This window comes from Cryptomeria japonica, chromosome 7 (genome assembly GCF_030272615.1).
Source record: "Cryptomeria japonica chromosome 7, Sugi_1.0, whole genome shotgun sequence".
NCBI classification, from domain to species: domain Eukaryota; kingdom Viridiplantae; phylum Streptophyta; class Pinopsida; order Cupressales; family Cupressaceae; genus Cryptomeria; species Cryptomeria japonica.
The window spans coordinates 79,863,587-79,882,598 of record NC_081411.1 but is presented as its reverse complement, the minus strand read 5'-3'; positions in this window follow the sequence as shown (position 1 = coordinate 79,882,598).

The window sequence follows — 19,012 nt, the reverse complement described above, 5'->3', positions numbered from 1 at the left end:
GACATTTTATTTACCTCTTCCTATGCCTTTGGGCACATCTCCTTAGTCAATTTGAAATGACTAGCCAAAGGTGTACTAACTGCTTTTGCGTTTTGCATGTTAAATATTTTCAACACCTTCTTTATATACTTGCTTTGGGACAAATTCAAGGTTCTATTTTTCCTATCCTGTGTAATCCTCATACCAAGAATTTGCTTAGCTGCACCCAAATCCTTCATAGCAAATGACCTGGCTAATTTCTTTTTAAGATCATTTATGTGTTGCATGTTAGACCCAGCAACAAGCATGTCATCAACATAAAGCAACAGGATAATATCACTACCATTATCCAATCTCTTAAAATATACACAATGACTAGAATGACATCTATGATAACCATGTTCGGCCATGAAATTGTCAAATTTTAAATACCATTGTCGGGGTGCTTGCTTTAGGCCATACAAACTTTTCTTCAACATGCACACCAAGTTTTGCTTACCTTTGACCTCATATCCCTGTGGTTGCAACATGTAAATTTCCTCTTCCAAATCTCCATGGAGAAAAGCAGTTTTGACATCTAATTGTTCAAGATGTAAATCATCTGCAGCCACAAAACTAAGTACAGTTCTAATTGAAGTTATTTTTACAACTAGAGAAAATATTTCATAATAATCTATACCCTTTTTCTATGCAAAACCTTTTACCACAAGTTTGGCCTTATATGATTTCTGACCTCCTTCCTCCTCCTTCAGCCTATAAACCCATTTGTTAGGCAAGGCTCTTTTTTCTATAGGTAAAGGGACTAAGTTCCAAGTCTTATTTTTCATCAAGGAGTCCATCTCCTCTTTCATGCCTAGCTCCCACTGTTGTTTGGCATCCACCTGCATTGCTTCTTCATATTCTTCTGGTTCACTAGAATCAGTTAATAAAATAGAATACAAAGAAGGAGAAAATCTTTCAGGGGGTCTACTTGACCTTGTAGAACATCTAACACTTGCAGGAGTTTGTGGGACATTCTGTTGTTGCTGAGCATTAGGTACCTGTGGCATTTCATTTTCAGGAATCTCATCCAACACCACATATTCTTGTATGTCCTCTTCATGCTTCTTTTAATGCATCTATTCTTTATACATAACCTTCTCATTGAATATAACATCTCTACTTCTAATTATTTTTTTATTTTCAAAATCCCATAACCGATAGCCATATTCATCTATCCCATATCCAATGAAGGTACATTTCTGAGATTTAGCATCAAGCTTGGTTTTGTTTTCTTTATCAACATGGACAAAAGCTTCACAACCAAAAGTTTTCAAAAAAGAATAATTTACCTTTCTACCAGTCCATGCCTCCTCTGGAATACCACCATCCAAAGGGGTTGAAGGTCCTCTATTTATCAATAGATAGCAGTATGTATAGCATCTGGCAAAAAATGTAAGGGCAATCCAGCATGCAATCTCATGTTCCTCATGCATTCCATGATAGTCCTATTTATTCTCTCTGACACACCATTTTCTTGTGGAGTTCCTTGAACTGTCTTCTTCTTTTGAATCCCATTTAAGGAGCAGTAATCTTCAAATGCTTTGCTGCAATACTCACCTCCATTATCTGATCTAAGACACTTCAACTTTTTCCCTATCTCATTCTCAACCAAAGCTTTCCATTTCTTAAAAGTTTCAAAAACATCTGATTTTTGTTTTAGGAAATATACCCATGTTTTTCTGGTTGAGTCATCAATAAAAATAACATAATAACAAGAGCCACCAAGAGATGATACCTGAGCTGGTCCCCATACATCTGAATGCACAAGCTCTAACTTCTCACTCTTCTTTTTCCCAACCTTGAGAAACCTGACTCTTTTCTGTTTACCATAAACACAGTTTTCACAAAACTCTAAATCAATCTTCTTTAGTCCTGGCAACAAATTTTTGGAGTGAAGGATTTTCATCCCTTTATCACTCATGTGCCCAAGCCTATGGTGCCACATTATCGAATCTATTCTTGCAACATCTATTGTTGTTGTCCCTTTAGTAACTTTATCTGTAGGAGCTAGGGTAGAGTAAGTGTTACCAGTACACAGATATAATGTGCCTACCTTCACACCTTTAGCTACTACTAATGATCCTTTAGTGACCTTCCACATACTATCTGAGAAGGTAACTATGCAACCTTCACTACCTAGTTGCCCTACAGAAATTAAATTTCTTCTTAAATTAGGAACATGTCTTACCTCCTGCAGAAACCAGACATTTCCATTCTGCAACTTGATCTTTATCTTTCCTTTTCCAACAATTTGACAGGGCTCATCATCACCCAAATATACCTATCCAAAATCACCTTGAACATAATCTAGAAAATATTTTCTATGGGGTGTAGCATGAAATGAAGCCCCAGAATCTATTACCCAGGAATCATTAACATTATCCAAACATAAGATTAAAACATCTTGTAAAGTATTACTTGCAATATTAGCTTCCTTACTATCATTTTCATTTTTGTCTCCTTCTTTGTTTTTCTAAGACCAACAGTCTTTCTTTAGATGACTAGGCTTTCCACAGTACCAACAATCTTTCTTTCCTCTAGATTGAGAGCATCCTTTCTTTGACTTCCCTCGTGACTTCTCATTCCCAGGGCCTTTTCCTCTTTCCTTTGATCTTCCTCTATTCTCCACATTCAAAACACTACCCGATGATGTTGGAGTCTCACATGTGTTTTTCCTTCGCATTTCCTCACTTAGGATAACACCAACAATATCATCAAATACCAAAGTATTTTTACCAGAGACAGAGTTACTTGCAGCCATAACCAAGCTATTCTAGCTTTCTGGCAAAGAACATAAAATCAAGAGAGCCCTAACCTCTTTTGCAAAGGTAATTTTTACTAAAGACAATTGACTAGTAATTGTATTAAATTTATTTAAGTGCTCTGCTACAGATCCTCCCTCACTCATTTTCAAATTAAACAAATGCTTCATAAGAAAAATCTTATTTGAAGCTGAGGGTTTCTCATACAACTTAGCCATTGTCGCCATAAATTCTACAGTCATTTTTGTTTTTTTATATTGAATGCTACAGACGGTGCAAGGCACAATCAAATGGATCCCAGTTCCTTTCTATCTAAAATGTCCCACTCTTCATCTGACATTGTGGTCGCTTTCTTTGCCTTTCCTTCCAATGGCCGCCACAAATCCTTCTGATACAAGTAATCCTCCATCTGCATTTTCCATAACTGATAGTTCTGGCTATTAAACTTTTTGACCTTGAATTTGGAATCCTCCATTGCTCCCACTCAAATTTGAGAGTCCTACCAATTTACAGAAAAAACCTTTCTCTGATACCAATTGTTAGGGTTTCAAGTAGATCCGAAGCAAATATGAACTAACAATTATATGCAGATTTAAATATAAAAGATAAAGAAATAAAACAGGACACAGATAACACAGAGATTTAACGTGGTTCACCCAGAATGGATTACATCCACCATACATAGCCATCCAATCTTTCTTATTATCCAGGAAAAATAGTACATCAACCTTACCATGCCTTAAGCATGCCAATCGCTTATAACATGCATTTTTAGGGCAACAAACAAAGTCGGCCTTTTTAGGGTTTTATTACAATGTCAGTTTTCATCAACAAAAATAGTACTTTGCTGATCAGTCACCATATATCAATAGGTTCATCTTTTATAGCACATGAACATTGAGTGAGTCAGCTTTAGCATGAGTTCTTGGGCCATGTCAATTACAGATATCTTCAACAGATGAGTACATAGGCACTTGTTCTTGGGCTCCCACAGATTTCCTACACTGATGGTGTTTTCCATGGTTGTGTGCTTGGCAAACATCATAGAGATCCCTTTCTGAAGGGAAGAGCCTCTCATGCTTTGGCACCCTTGGAGTTGATTCACAGTGATCTTATGTCATTTCCCACTCCTTTTTCTGGGGCCAAGTATGTACTCACCTTCATTGATGACTTCTCCAGACGCACATGGGTGTACTTTCTTAAGGACAAGTCTAATGTCTTTGATCATTTCGAATCTTCAAGACATTTGTTGAGAAGCAGTCAGGTTGTTCTATTCAGCGGATATGTATAGATAATGGGGGGGAGTATGTGAATCAGGCTTTTAGATATTTTTGCACTAAGCATGGTTTGTAGCATCGGTTTACTATTCCCTACACCCCTAAGCAGAATGGTGTTGCTGATCACAAGAATATAACTTTATGGGAGATGGGAAATTGTATGATTCAGTCTAGGTCCATGGATTTGTGTTTTTGGGCTGAGGCTGTCAGTTGTGCCAACTATATTTAGAATCAGATGCCTCACAAGGTGATTCGACATATGACTCCTGAGGAGGCTTGGTCTCATGACATGCTTGATGTTTCTTTTTACCGAGTGTTTGGTAGTCAGGCATGGGCTTTTATTCCTAATGCTCAGAGGAAAGCCATGGAGCGGAAGAGCTAACCACTCATTTTTGTTGGCTAATGTGAGGATGTTAAGGAATACAGGTTGTTTGATCTTGATTCTAGAGAGGTATTATTTCAACGAGATGTTTAGTTTGATGAGCGCCTTCCCACAGTGGATACCCCAACTCCAATGTCTACTCCTCTTCCTACTCCTTCCACTGCATCTCTTCAGGATCTTTTTGAGGATGATTCTGATGATGGTGTTGATGATCCACCATCCCCACCTCCACCTACTCCACCTCAGATGCCCAAGTGGGCTCGCCTTGTTGTTGAGGCGGCAGGTCCTATGGCCAGTGATCCTTCAGATACTCGTCGCACCCATTCTCATACTGTGGGTTCTAGTCTTTTGAGTCATGCTATTTCAAATGATCCTTAGAAGTTTTTAGAGGATATCAGACACCCTAAGTGGGATTGTGCTATCGAGGAGGAGTATTCTTCTTTGATAAGGAATCATACTTGGGATCTTTGTCCTCTTCCTAAGAGTAGAAAGATGGTTAGGTGCGGCTGGTTGTATCGCACTAAGTATACTGTTGATAGTTCCATTGATAAGTACAAAGAACATCTTGTTGCAAAGGGTTTCTCACAGGTTAAGGGTATTGATTACTCCGAGACTTTTTCCCTTGTCGCCAAGATGAACTCTATTCACTTTGTACTATCTCTTGCAGCTTCTAGGGGATGACCAATTTTTCAAATGGATGTGAAAAGTGCTTTCTTGCATGGGGACCTATAGGAGGAAATCTACATGGAACAGCCTTAACGATTTGTGCAAGACAGTTCTTTGGTTTTCAGACTTCGGTGTTCATTGTATGGTCTCAAATAGGCCCCACGGGCTTGGTATGAGAAGATGGATTCTTTCTTGCTCTCCACTAGGATCACCTGTAGTCATTCTGATCACATAGTGTACATTCAACTTCTTGAGGGTGCGATCCTGATTCTTGTGCTATATGTTGATGATCTCCTCATCACAAGTAGCCCATCCTCTCTGATTCAGCATACCCAGCATGCCTTGATGGACTAGTTTGAGATGACAAATCTTGGTCTTCTGCACTATTTCCTTGGTCTTCAGGTGATTCAGTCTTCTGATGGGATCTATATTTACCAACAGAAGTATGCTCTTGATATGCTTTAGCACTTTTGCATTCTTGATTGCAAGCCTGCTCCCACTCCTTTTCAGTCAGGGGTTGTTTTGATTACTGCTTGTAGTAGATTCTACACTTTATAGGTAGTTGGTTGGCAGTTTATTGTACCTGACTCACACCCGTCCTGATATTTCCTTTATGGTTGGCCTTATCTCTCGATTCTCCCATGATCCTCATGAGAGTCATTGGCAAGCTACCAAACATATTTTGAGGTACATTCGGGGCTCTAGTTCTCATGACATTCACTACACATCAGGGGAACCTCACATTGTTGGCTACACTAACTCAGATTCGGCTTCTGATGTCACTGATCCAAGGTCTACTTCTAGATTTGTTTTCTATCTTGGCTCTGTTCCTATCACATGGTCTTGCAAGAAGTAGACTGCTCATGCATTATCATCTACAGAGGCTGAGTACCATGCTATCATGCTCGCTAGTCAGGAGATCTTATGGCTACGATAGTTGATGACTGAGTTTGGTTTTCCTCTTGATAGTCCCACTGTTCTTTGATGTGATAATCAAAGTGCTATTCATATTTCCTGCAACTTGGTAGAGCATCAGCAGACAAAGCACATTGAGCTTCACATGCATTTCATCTGCTAGTTGATTCAGGATGGTGTTCTCATTCTGGAGTACATTCCCACTTTTGAGCAGGTTGCATACATCTTCATGAAACCTTTTGCATCACCACACTATCTTCAGTTGCACTCTATGCTTGGGGTGAAGGAAGTTGTCCTTGGGGGGTCTTTATGAGGTTTTCCTTCCTTCTTCTTCTTCTTCTTTCAGCATTTTCTTTTATCTCTTTTTGGAGAGGAGTTTTTTCCCACTGGGTTTTCTCCTTTGTCTTTGTTTCATAGAGATTTCATTGTATTTGGGTACCTGATCAGGCCTTGTTGCCGGGACCCATCTTTCTTACTTTTAGTAGTTGTTCTAGGTTTTAGCTTCTCCCTAAGTCTAGCTTAAAAGGGGGTGTTAGAGTAATTGGGTCTTTACTTGATTAATTAAACAATATTTGTTTAATTCTTTAAGTTCCCTATTATCTCTTTTTACACTTAAGCTAGCATTAGTTGCATAATAATTAATTCTTTTATTAATTATTATGTGTAAGCCTAGGGTTTTCCTATTTAGGGTTTCTTGACCTATTAGAGGTTAATTTTCTTTTCTTTGTATCATTATCTCATTACACTTTTGGTGAATATTGAGCTCTCATCTTTTGAGCATATTTTCTATGTTCTTTGATTTCCAGTTATTTTGCTTCCTTGCTTCTCCTTGTAACAAATTTTTTATCTTGCAGAAGATCTTTAGGCTCATGTGGTGTTGTGTTTCTCAACTCTCATAATAACATCATCCTCTCTACATATATTTTGATGTTGAAGATAGGCCCTATGAGAATAAGGAGGGTCTAAATATGTAAGAATGTTAATAGTTTGATGTTTCCCCCCTTGCTCAAGGTTATCTTTATGAGAAGATGATGAGCCTATGTTGCTTTTCAATGCTTGTTCCCTTTTAAAAAGATCATTGGTTGAAACATTCACTCTCATCTTATTACTAGGAGAAGTACCAAGATTAGGATCTCTAAGATTGGGATCTACAAAAGCCATAAGCTTATTAACATATGAAATTCATTCTGTTAATAACATCACCATAAAGGAACATAAATGATACATGAAATCTTTGAGATCAAATTGAAAAGGAAATGAACTTGAAATCCTAACAACACAATATGGCCAAGTTCTATGAAGGAAAAGAAGCAACAGGAAAAGAAGTCATTATCCAACACATGATTGTAATAAATATATGTTTAAAACAATGTAATCATATGTGAAATAGCAAATAAATCTAGTCGATTGATTGCCATTAAAAGTCTCTTAATTAAAATCTTAAAAAAGAAGATCTAAAATTAGGACCCTTTTATGAAAATTAATTTAAAAGTTAAGAGTGTTGAAATTTGAATTTGTTTTCAACCTTAAGAGATGTTAGAATAGATAAAGTATACCAATTTCCTGGATTTAAGCAAAAAAATATAGTCAATTCCGACTTCCAAAATTCCAAGAAAAAAGCTAGGGACAGGGTGCAAAGTGTACCTGGTTTGACCAACTTTTTCTAAAATTTTCATGGATTATTTAAATTATGATTTTATTGCAGAATCCAAAAAAAATAGTTGATTTGGAAATGTCTGGATCGGTTAATTTAGCAGTCAAAGGTTGAAATAGGAGATTCTTAAAAATTAGGGCTTTTCTTTTTAACCACTTAATTTGCAGAGTGAAACGACATATTTGAATAGCAATTTTGAAATAGAAATCAGATCTCAAATAAGCAACTCAAATGCTACACTTCACAAGCTTAATTTCCTTAAAATGAAAAATTAGGGTTTTTATACATTAACCTCTAAAATTTGCAAAAATATCAAACTTGGAAATGAAATTTTGAAATTAAAAATTAAAATTATTCAGATCTAACAATAAGGAATCATAATTAAGATGTAAGACATTGGGTTCACCAAAATGTAAAGTGGAAAATTGGATCCTAGTGGTTCCCCACCTAGGAGAGAGAAAGGAAACCACTAGGATTATTTTCACTTGGGAGATACTTTACATTCAAAAGAGGGGTTTGAATCCACTATATCCAAATCCAAGGGAAATAAGAATGTAAATACCAAGTGGATTGCAAGGATTGAAAAGCAATTTTCCCTCTTCTGTAAAGGGACATGTTGACTTGTTGACTATGTAGAAAATGAAGACAAAATAGGTGAAATAAGGAGCTACCAATTTGGGATCGTGTTTTAACGTCGGATCTGAGATATTTAGACTAATACGAATATTCCCTACAAATTTGGATAAAATTCGTCGGGACCAGGTTGAAGTTGAACCTGGTCCTCTAAAAAATCCACGCTCCAAAAAGAGTTTTTTTATCTCTAAAAATGAAGCCCAAACTTGCAATTATAGTCGCGCACCTGCAACCTCGTAGGTCTATAATTTGTCAATAATGGTTGCTTTTCTTCTTGAATGTAATCACAAGTGTTGCATGAAATGGCATGTAACATGACAAAACCCTGACACACACATGCCTGCAAATGAATGTTGAAATGTTGCTCCAATGGATGAATGAAGAAGACACATGAAGAAGGAGATGTTTTAAGACTTGAATACTTGAATGCTTGACGATGATAATGAAGTCCTCCTCTTGAATTTTTCTTATCTTCACTTGTTCTTATATATCAAAATGAGAGGAATAAATCCCTTTTTATACTAGCCTAGGTGAATTAATTTTCATCTAACTGAAGGCTGACATAGAGAGATTTGAATCCCCAAGAGCAAAATAGGTTCAAGGGCTGGATGGACCCATCTTAGGGCCACCTTAAGAGGGAGGATAGGGGAACCACACCCCTATACAAGAGGAAAATGGGTGCCATGCCCCTATCCTACCCTATTTTGGGGCCTAGATAGGGTCACAAGGTGATACCAGGGCTAAAACAGGAGGAAATTTGGAATGATGATGCAAAGAGGGGTCCCAATTGGATAGGAAGATGCAGTCGGAAAGGTGAGGGCCTAAAATGTGGTCAAAACTACAAGGGTTGCAATTTTATGATGCTATAGTTAATATTACTATATTTCAACAAAGTATTTCAAGTAGACTATGATGCAAGTGGGAATGCAATCGGAGCCACGTCAAGTTAGGAAGGGAGAGCAGTAGCTTATTTCAGTGAGAAGTTGAAAGATGCAAGAAGGTGATATTCAGTGTATGATTAGTAATTTAATGCCATAGTTCAAGCCTTGAAGAAGTGGAGATATTACCTATTGCTTAAGGAATTTGTGTTGTATACTGATCAGCAAGCCTTGCAGTATTTGAATAGTGAGAGTAAGTTGAATCAGAGATATGAGATTGGTAGAGTTTTTGTAGAGTTACACCTTTGTGTGGAAGCATAGGAGTGGGAAGTCAAACAAAGTTGTTGATGAATTAAGTAGAAGGAGGAATTTTCTGATAGAGATGAGAGTGGTAGTATTAGGATTTTAAGAATTGAAGACCTTGTATGATGATGACCTGGATTTTGCAGAACCTTGGAAAGAATGTAGAGCACTGGTTATGGTAGATAGAAGTCAGTGGTTGGATTATTTCATTCAGGATGGTATTTTATTCAGAGGATTTTAATTGTGTATACCTAGAAGTTCTATGAGGGAGACTCTGATAAAGGAGAAGCATAGTGGATGATTGGACAAATACTTTGGTATTGATAAAATAGCAGAATTGGTAAGTGAACATTACTTTTGGCCTCAGATTCATAAGGATGTCAGGAAATTTGTGTAGAGCTATAGAGTTTGTCAATTTGCAAAAGGCAGTAGTCAGAATGTGGGATTGTATAAACCTTTGACAGTTCTAGAAAGACCTTAGGAGGACATGGATTTCATACTTGTATTGCCTAAGACACAAAGAGGAAATGATTCTATATTTGTGGTGGTGGATGGATTCTCTAAGATGGATCATTTCATATCTTGTAAGAAAACATCCGATGCAATGCATATAGCTGAACTATTTTTCAAAGTAGTGAGATTGCATGGATTACCTAAGAGTAGAGTTTCTGACAAAGACACTAAGTTTGTTGGTTAGTTTTGGAGAATACTTTGGAAGAAGATGAGGATAGATTTGGAGTTCAGTTCTACTTTTCACCCACAAATTGATGGACTTACAGAGGTAGTAAACATGATCTTGGGAATTTTGTTGAGATGCTTAGTTGGAGAGAAAACTAGAAGTAGAGATTTAATTCTTGCACAAGTAGAGTTTGCCTACAACAATTCAATGAATAGGAGCACCAGAAGAACAAATTTTGAGATTGTTATTGGAGCACAACCTAGAGGTATATCAAAATTGAGGGATATCAGTAAGGAAGACAAGAGAAGTGCTAAGGTAGAAGAATTTGCTGATCATATGAAGGCCATCATTTGGAGGATATGAACAACAAGTATAAGGAGAAATAAGATGAGAATAGAAGACATAAGGAATTTGAAGTTGGCAATGAAGTGATGGTGTATCTGAGAAAATAAAGATTTCCAGTTGGAACATATATCAAGTTATAGATGAGGAAGTTTGGACATTGCAAGATCATGAGGAAATTCAGTTTTGAAAATGCATATGAAGTGGAGTTACCAAATAGTTTGAGTATTTGACCTATAGTCAATATTGCAGACCTACATCAGTATCATGAATCAAGATTTAGTGAAGATAGTATTGTAGACTTGGAGAAATAGTTGCCTCAGAAGGAACTAGAGTAGATTGAAGATATTTTGGATAGTAGGATTGGGTATAGTACCTAGAGCAGTCAGTACAAGGAGTATCTTGTGAAATGGAAAGATAGACCAGTTGCAAATTCATCTTGGATTTCTCTAACAGAGGTGGAATTATTTGGTTTCCTCTAACCCCAGCAAAGTGAGGGACTCACTTTTTCAACAACCCCAGATGTCTAACGCATGTGAATCCCTATTTCTTCACAATCTTCCATCAACCAAAAACATTTCTTTTTAGTTTCTTTTCTATTTTGTAGTCTTAGCATTTGTTTCTGCATTTTCTTGCATTTTATCACCAGATCTTGCAGTTGGATTTTTCTTGTGAACATCATTATCTTCCTTATTCCAAAACCATGGGACATTTTGATCTTTTTCAAAATGTTATCACTTTTGGATTCTGAGATAGTTTTCTGGCTTACAACACTAGAATCGCTTGGACCAATTTGTTATTGGTGATTCTTATGGATCCTTTCCATAGCTTGTGCAGCCCCAGTTTGTTTATTCTAATGTTTCTTAGAGTGTGGCCGACCTTCCCTTTGATCCACACTTCTTCCTTAGGATTTTCTAGAGGAATCTCTTTGGCAGAGGTCGACTTGGTGGTTTTACACATTTCATCATGTTCATCATTGTTTCATTTTTATTGGGCTGATTCAAATGCTTGTAGACCATATAAATCAATGTAATTTAGCATCATAAATAATCAGAGAGAATAAATGTAGAAGATATATCTTAATATTTAGAGGTCCAAAGTTGACCAATTATGTAATTGAGCATGTATGTAGTAGACCAGTGAGCCGAATCTTGTAGCTTGGATGTTACTGATCATTTGTAATTAGTTGTTCATGATATAATCATTGAGTTTTGCATTGCCTCCATCATCTTGTCTTACTTTCATTGTTTTTACTCTTGTTGCACAGTTCAGACAGATCTCATTGAGGTCCCTCCTAACCATGACTACACCAGGATAGGTAAGAGAAGAATTAAGAGATGAATGACATGTGTCATGGGTAGAAAAGGCTAACTAATTAATTAAATAAATAAAGATTTATTTAATTAATAGAGGAAGTGGGATCAATTAAATAAATGAAATATTTATTTAATTTAGGAAAGGGACAATTTAAATAAATAAAAGTATTTATTTAAATGAGGAAAGGATTAGAAGAGGATTAATGAATTAATTAAATAAATAAAGATTTATTTAATTAATAGAAGACTTAGGATAAATCAATTATATAAATAAAATTATTTATTTAATTAGATAGGACAATTTTAGGTGTCTACACTATGTTTTGGGGATTTTGAATTTTTGAGGATGACAAAGAAACTAAAAGATGATATTAAGGTATGCTATGGATTTTAGGAAAACACAATTATGGGATGACAAATGCAACTAATGTTAATTTTTTAAGGATTTTTAGAATTTTAAGAATGAAAATGCAACTAAGTGCAACTAAGTTATTCTATGTTTTTTTTATGATTTTGGACTTCAAAAGCATTTGAATGCAAACCTAATTGACAAAAATAAAAATCTAGACCTCAAAGATCAAAACAATGAGGATGGGTTTCATAAAGTCTCACCTTTCACTAGACATATAAGAAATGGAATTAAGTTATTGGTGGAAACAAGATAATAAAAATCATAAGGCTAGGATAACCTAATAATAACCAGGATGTTATCCAATATTTGTTTTCTACAGTTTTGAATTTTTTTAAGGCTAATATTGGATAAAAAATGTAGGCTTGAACTAAGGACTAGAAAGTTGACTTGTCCAATGCAAACTAAATTATGCAAGCTAAAGGATTGAATAATAAATGCACTCTATCTTAGAACTAAATGGAAAATGCAATCTAAGGTATGGATCAAGAAAGAAACTATGAACTAAACAAGGATTGTTTTAGAAAAATACAATTTTAAGACTAAGGGTTTGAAGACTAATTTTGTCTAATCAAAAACTTAATATAAAGGTAAAGATTTAAACTAAGATTGCAAAAACTAAATGCAAGTTAAACTAGGGATTAGAAGATAATGAAATGTAGATAGTTTTAAGTCTCAATGGTTTCAATAGTCGAAGTGATCACAATGGTCTAACTTTCAATTTTCGTAGAAGATTTTTATTTTAGGTCCCACAAATTTTAATTATACTAGTTAGGTGCGTCAAGGAATAAAGAAATGAGTTAAATCTATTCACAACAATAATAAAGGAAAACTAAGAGGGGGGTGAATCATTTTTTACCGGATCAACAAACTTAACCACAAATATAGATCTGATAAACTATAACAATAACAAAGATAAGAAAATTGACAGCACAACAAACAACACCGAGATTTTGACATGGAAAAACCGATTAAGGGAAAAACCACAGTAGGAACCTACCCATAATAAGATGATACTCTATAGTAGTATGTGAAAATAATTAAAATGGGGAATGTAATGAATACTAAGAGGGGGGGTGAATTAGTATGCCTAAAAACTTAACCAAACTCTTAAACAAATTTACTGTAGACTAGTGTAGTAGTTTAAACAATAAATTAGTTAAAACATAAAAAAGCCAAATAGCCAATAAAGTATTCACCCACATAAGCACAATCACCATAACACAAGATATTTTGACAAGGAAACCCAAATGGGAAAAACCACGGTGAGTAAAACTCACAAGTCAACTATTTGCACAATAGTAACTAGACTAGTTAAGGCCTTACAATGTTCTTCACCAGAATAGATCCTATTAGGAATCCAGATCTCTGTTAGGAGATAATTCTTGTTTAAAGACTGCCCTGTTAGATGATTTCAGATCCACAACTGTGAACCACCTTGTTAGAGGATTTACAATAGGCTTGGCTAGGCCTACCCGGTTAAGGGTTTCAGACTTGTCGAAGAGATTAGTAATCAACAAGTGAATGATCTAGAAGATAGCACAAAATTCTTGATTAGATCCTTGATAGTTCTTTATTAATGCATTACAGCATTACTTAAGTCTTCTATCCTTTGCACTTTGAATCTCTGTCATGAGATACCTTTTCTCGCACAGACCTAATCTTCTCTACAATACTCACACACATCAATCCTTCAAAACCCTAGACATGATGTCCTCATATAGGAATTTGATTTCATGTCGGTCCAATAAGATTAGACTACAATTTCCTAGGTACAGTACATCTAGACACATTTGGTAACACGACACAAAAATATCGCTAAAGTGTCAGTTGATGATAACTCATCACAATTTATAATTATACGAGTTTGGCATAGTATATTGATTACTAGTTTAACGAATAAGACTAGAAAACTAGAACATAATGTTCTGATCAAAATATTAATTGCTGCTAGGGGTCTTCGTTCTGCTTGAGGTCTTCATACCGCTACAACTGGTAAGCTTCTTCTTCAAAACACTGATAGTCTTCAACAAATAAAGACTATACATACAATGGCATATAATAACAGTGTGAACAACACAACACATATTACCAGTGGAGAATAACTCATACATAAAATAAGTGTGTGTCCATCAATGATAATCACAACTTAAGCATTATCAAAATACCAACAATCTCCCCCTTTGGCATTGATGGCAACACTTAGGAAAATTTTTAGATCTAAGTGCTTACAAAATAAAAATAGATGTCATAATCAAAATTACTCCCCCTAAGCATATACACTACTCCCTTTGCAAAAATTACAAGTATGAGCATGAAATTTTCAATACTACTCCCCCTTTGCCAACAATGATGAAGAAAACACTTCCTGTTTCATAAAAATTTACCACAGTGATATTGCATATAACAAAGTATATGTTCATGAAAATAAAGAGTAAAACTTCTCAAAAAGAGATTTAAAGTTTTTCAAAAAATTCTTCATGTCTCAAGACCATGAATCAAGAAATGAGGCAGAAATTTCACTCTCTATCTTCATCTGGAAGGCTAATTCTTCCATTGCATCGATATTTCTCATCTCCTGTATTACAGTAATAGCTTCCAAGTTCAAGATGCACTTCTAAAGAACCTGCAACCATGGTAATAGAAGCAACTGGAGCTCCTACAAATCTTGAGTCCTCTTCCAGATCTCTGATTCAATCTTTGCAATCTGACACTGGTGAGTGTGAACAGTCTATCCATACACTGTGAATGAATCATATGGAAATTTGAATTTTCGATATACTTCTTTAACTTTTATTGGAGTTGACTCTTCTGTTGCAGAGCATCTTCACAAAATAGGTGAGGTTGGCAGATTTTGCTCAAGAGTAGGTTGCCTTCACCCATAGCTAAACTTATATTATCCTTCTACTTAAGTAGTTTTTCTCTGTCTAGATCCATTTTCTTTACTAATGGAGCTTTTGGATATTTTTCATGCTTCTTCTCAGCAGAAACCTAGGTAGCATCTTCTAAAGATTGCACTTGATCATCTACTACTGTGCAAAGAAGTTTCAACTTGGCCAATGAGGAATCGGTACTAGGGAGGTTAGTACCGGGAATTAGATTGGAAAGAGTGTCAACAACAAACTGAATGACATCATGTTCTTTTTTTTTCCTCAGTTCTTCCAATATATCCTATGCTAGTTGAATGCTCCTTAGTAGCTCACTTTCATCAGCCAATTGAGTGAAACAAGCAAGAGTCAAATCAGTGGGACTAGTGGGATCAACCTGCTTGGCTTGATCTCTAGTTGCCTTAGCAGTCTATCCTCCTTCCTTTGCCTTGATCTCCTCTTGTCTTTTCTTCTCCTCTTCTTCTTTTTCCTGGGCTACCTTGGTGGCCTTCTCTTTCTCCTCTTCCACTCTCTTCTTCTCTTCTTCTTTCTTCTGCTCTTCTTCCCTCTTTTTCTCTTCTTCCCTTTTCTTCTCATCTTCCTTCTTCATCTCATCTTCTTTCTTCTTCTCCTCTTCTTTCTTCTTCTCTGCTTCCTTCTTTCCTCTCTCTTTCTCTTGTCTCGCTTTCTTCACTTGCTCTTTCTCTTGTTTTTCTTTCTCTACTTTCTCTTTTACCAATTTTTCTTTCTCCTATTTCTCTTTTTCTGCTTTCTCATCCTTTTCTTTCTCCACTCTCTCCTTTTCATCTTTATCCTTCTCTGGAGTGGTGTCCTCAACATATAGTGCATCAACATCAATGGGGTAATTTTGTTCTTCTATTCTTTCACCCAGATTGTCAAAGATTTCATCTAGTTTGGTTGTGGATAGGTCAGGCTCTTGCTCAGCTAGTCGATTAGCTTCAGATACTTTTTGCATTTTGATAGCTACTTTAACCTACAGATGAGTTTCTTTTTCCACTTTAGAGGTTTTTCCACCGAGTAGCTGAAGTCTTCTTTTTCGCATGAAAAAGATGCCTTTGTACTGATTAAGAATCTCAAACAATTATGAATTGGAGGCATCAGGAAAATACTGGGAAAAGATTTCTTCCCCGATTTCTTACTCCTTTTCAATAACAATGCGCCATTTATTATCCAAATAATTATACAAAGAATTAGGAACAACAAGTTTAATGTTAATCGGAGACCTATCATTATCACACAAATATTTAATGACCTCTAGCTCTACTTCTTCCTTTTCACTATCACTAAGATCATCAAGTACTTTCCTTTTAACATTCTTCATAATTTTTTGAAAATGTGTCATAGGATGGTAAGAAGCAACATGTATATTTATCGGTGCAGATGTTGCTCGTACATTACTGGTGTTCTTTGTCTTCTTGCTTGATTTCCTTGTCTTCTTCATTTCTACCTTCAATTCAGTGTCTTCTGAATCCAGTGAATTATTCCTGGTTTTTCTCTTCCTTTCAAATGCCTTTGGCGGAATAGCCTATGGTTTCTTTTTGGCTGGTGAAGTCTTGGTCACTCTAAGACTAGCAACATATGTAACCGGTGTCGATGCTGATGGCACTACTTTACTCTTTTTCTACTTCAATACTTCAATAGATTTGATCCTCTCGGAGTAAGTACTAGTCCTCTTCTTATTTGGATCCAGTGGTGAAGAAAGTAGGGTAGAGGCATACCTTGTGAGTATATCATTTACCACTTCATATCCTAAAGGCTCAACTTCATCTTCTCTGGGCTCAACTACTTCCATTATGCAGTGATCCACTTTGATTGTGAAACAAATATCCTCTTCATACTTTTGAATCAAATCACCTGATATTCTCATTCTCTGGTTCACATTTAGTCTGAACTCATCAAAATACCTATTCAGAGTCTCTAGATACGCAGTTCCCACTACTTGCAGACTCTCCTTTATTTGTCTAGAAACTGGTAGGTCACTCGACCATTGAACATCACCAACTCCTGGAAAATATCCTTGAAAATAGAAAAACAAACCGACAAGTTGTTGACCAAACTTAAACCTCAGTGTATTGTCCACTTTGATGGACTTCATGCACGCATATTTCACCAAGTCATCTTTTATGGTATTTACAGGCATTGCTCCTTGGTCACTCACAGAACTGGTGATCTCTGTCACTTTGGTTTTGGTGATCTTGCGAAGACCAGGGACTTCCCCAACATTGTAGAAACTGGTCACGGCATGAATTGCCTCTGGTGTAATATCATGGGTTCGCTCAAGGTACATCTTATCACCATGAATGCTACTAAGAATAATCCTAATGTGCTTCTATAAATTCCTTGAGAAAATATACTGCATTGTGAAGTTTCTTCTTCTTGATTACATTGTACTCGGGTTTAATCTTCTTATCATTTCCATAGAAAAGACTCAACTGGGAGTGAATTACTAAAGACCCTAGTTCTTCTAGTTTGAAATCAATATATCCTGAAACATCCTCTTTGACAATGACTCTGGTGGGAATTTGAGATAGGGAATTGTACTTTACCTTCCTCCTAAGAAACTCAGATGATTCCTTAGGTTTGGTAGAACTAGAAGGGATTTCAGATGTAGAAGCCATATCAAGATAATTCCAAATGATGAGAGAGATTCGATGAAAAAATACCTTATTATTCCAAACTAGGGTTCGCTGATTTCAAACTAGGGTAAACTGATGTTGAATCCAACACACTTCTCCAAAATCTTGTTTTACCACTCTAACCTCCACTCTAAATGACTGCAAAATCTTGTGCAAGATATCTTCCTAAATTCTTTCGAATGCAAGATGAATCACTCTTGTTGCTCTGCTCAAGCTAGAAAAATTCTTCTTTGACAATAGGTAAGTAAAAATGATGATGAAAGTCACTTTTAAATATGCTCCTACCTACCATAATAAATGCATCACCATTAGGGCATAAACCCTAACTTTTCCTTTTACCACTTCGTTTCTTCTGTCGGTTGACAGGTAACCAATATCGATAAGGGTACTTTACTAATATACTCTGAGGGTCTGAGACATTGTTACCCATATGTTTGCCCTAAGCTTTTCAAGGCTCAGTTTGCTAGTTGAGGGATCTCCACACTACGTGCGGATACTGGTACATCATGTGGCTTCTCTTCCAATTTCTTTTTCCACATTTTCTTCATATCCGCCTGAATGGTTTCAACATCAACCTTTCCCTCTGAGTCGACCAATATGTCTCCTGATGGATTCTTTCTCAGTCTGCATACTCTAGCAATATTTCCTGGTTTGTTGCAATGATAGCATACCATACCCGGTGCTCTCCATGGTCTGATGTTTACCTTTCCATTCTTCCTTCTACATGTTGTAACAGTGTGACCACTACCATGACAGATCAAATAGGTTACTCTCCAACTATTTTCAGCTCCATAACCATTTGACCAATGGTGATAGGTTATGTATCGGTTCAGGTTCCAGTTCATAGGAGGTTCCAGGACAACTCCTTTAGGTCTTGGTGCATAACTTCCAAAGTTGTTCATAACTGACCTGCACTCAAAAGTTCTATGCCCAAACTTATTGCATGCATAACAGTGACCATTAAATCTACCAGTTCTAGCCACATTGTTTTCTATGTAAGGAAAATTATTCTAGGCCTTGCTCCTACAGACATTGGCAATATGTCCTTCCTTATGACAGTTGAAGCATACAATTTTAAACTTTGGCTTACCTTTTCTCTTGTTGTTGTTCTTAGGTGATGATTTCTCCTTTGGTGCATCACTCTTGGTTCCAGAGGTTTCACCTTCCTCATATGAAGAGAAACCAAGTCCAGTGGTATCCTTTGATGGCTTCACTGATTCCAGCTTTTGTTCCAGTTTAGCGGCACTCTGA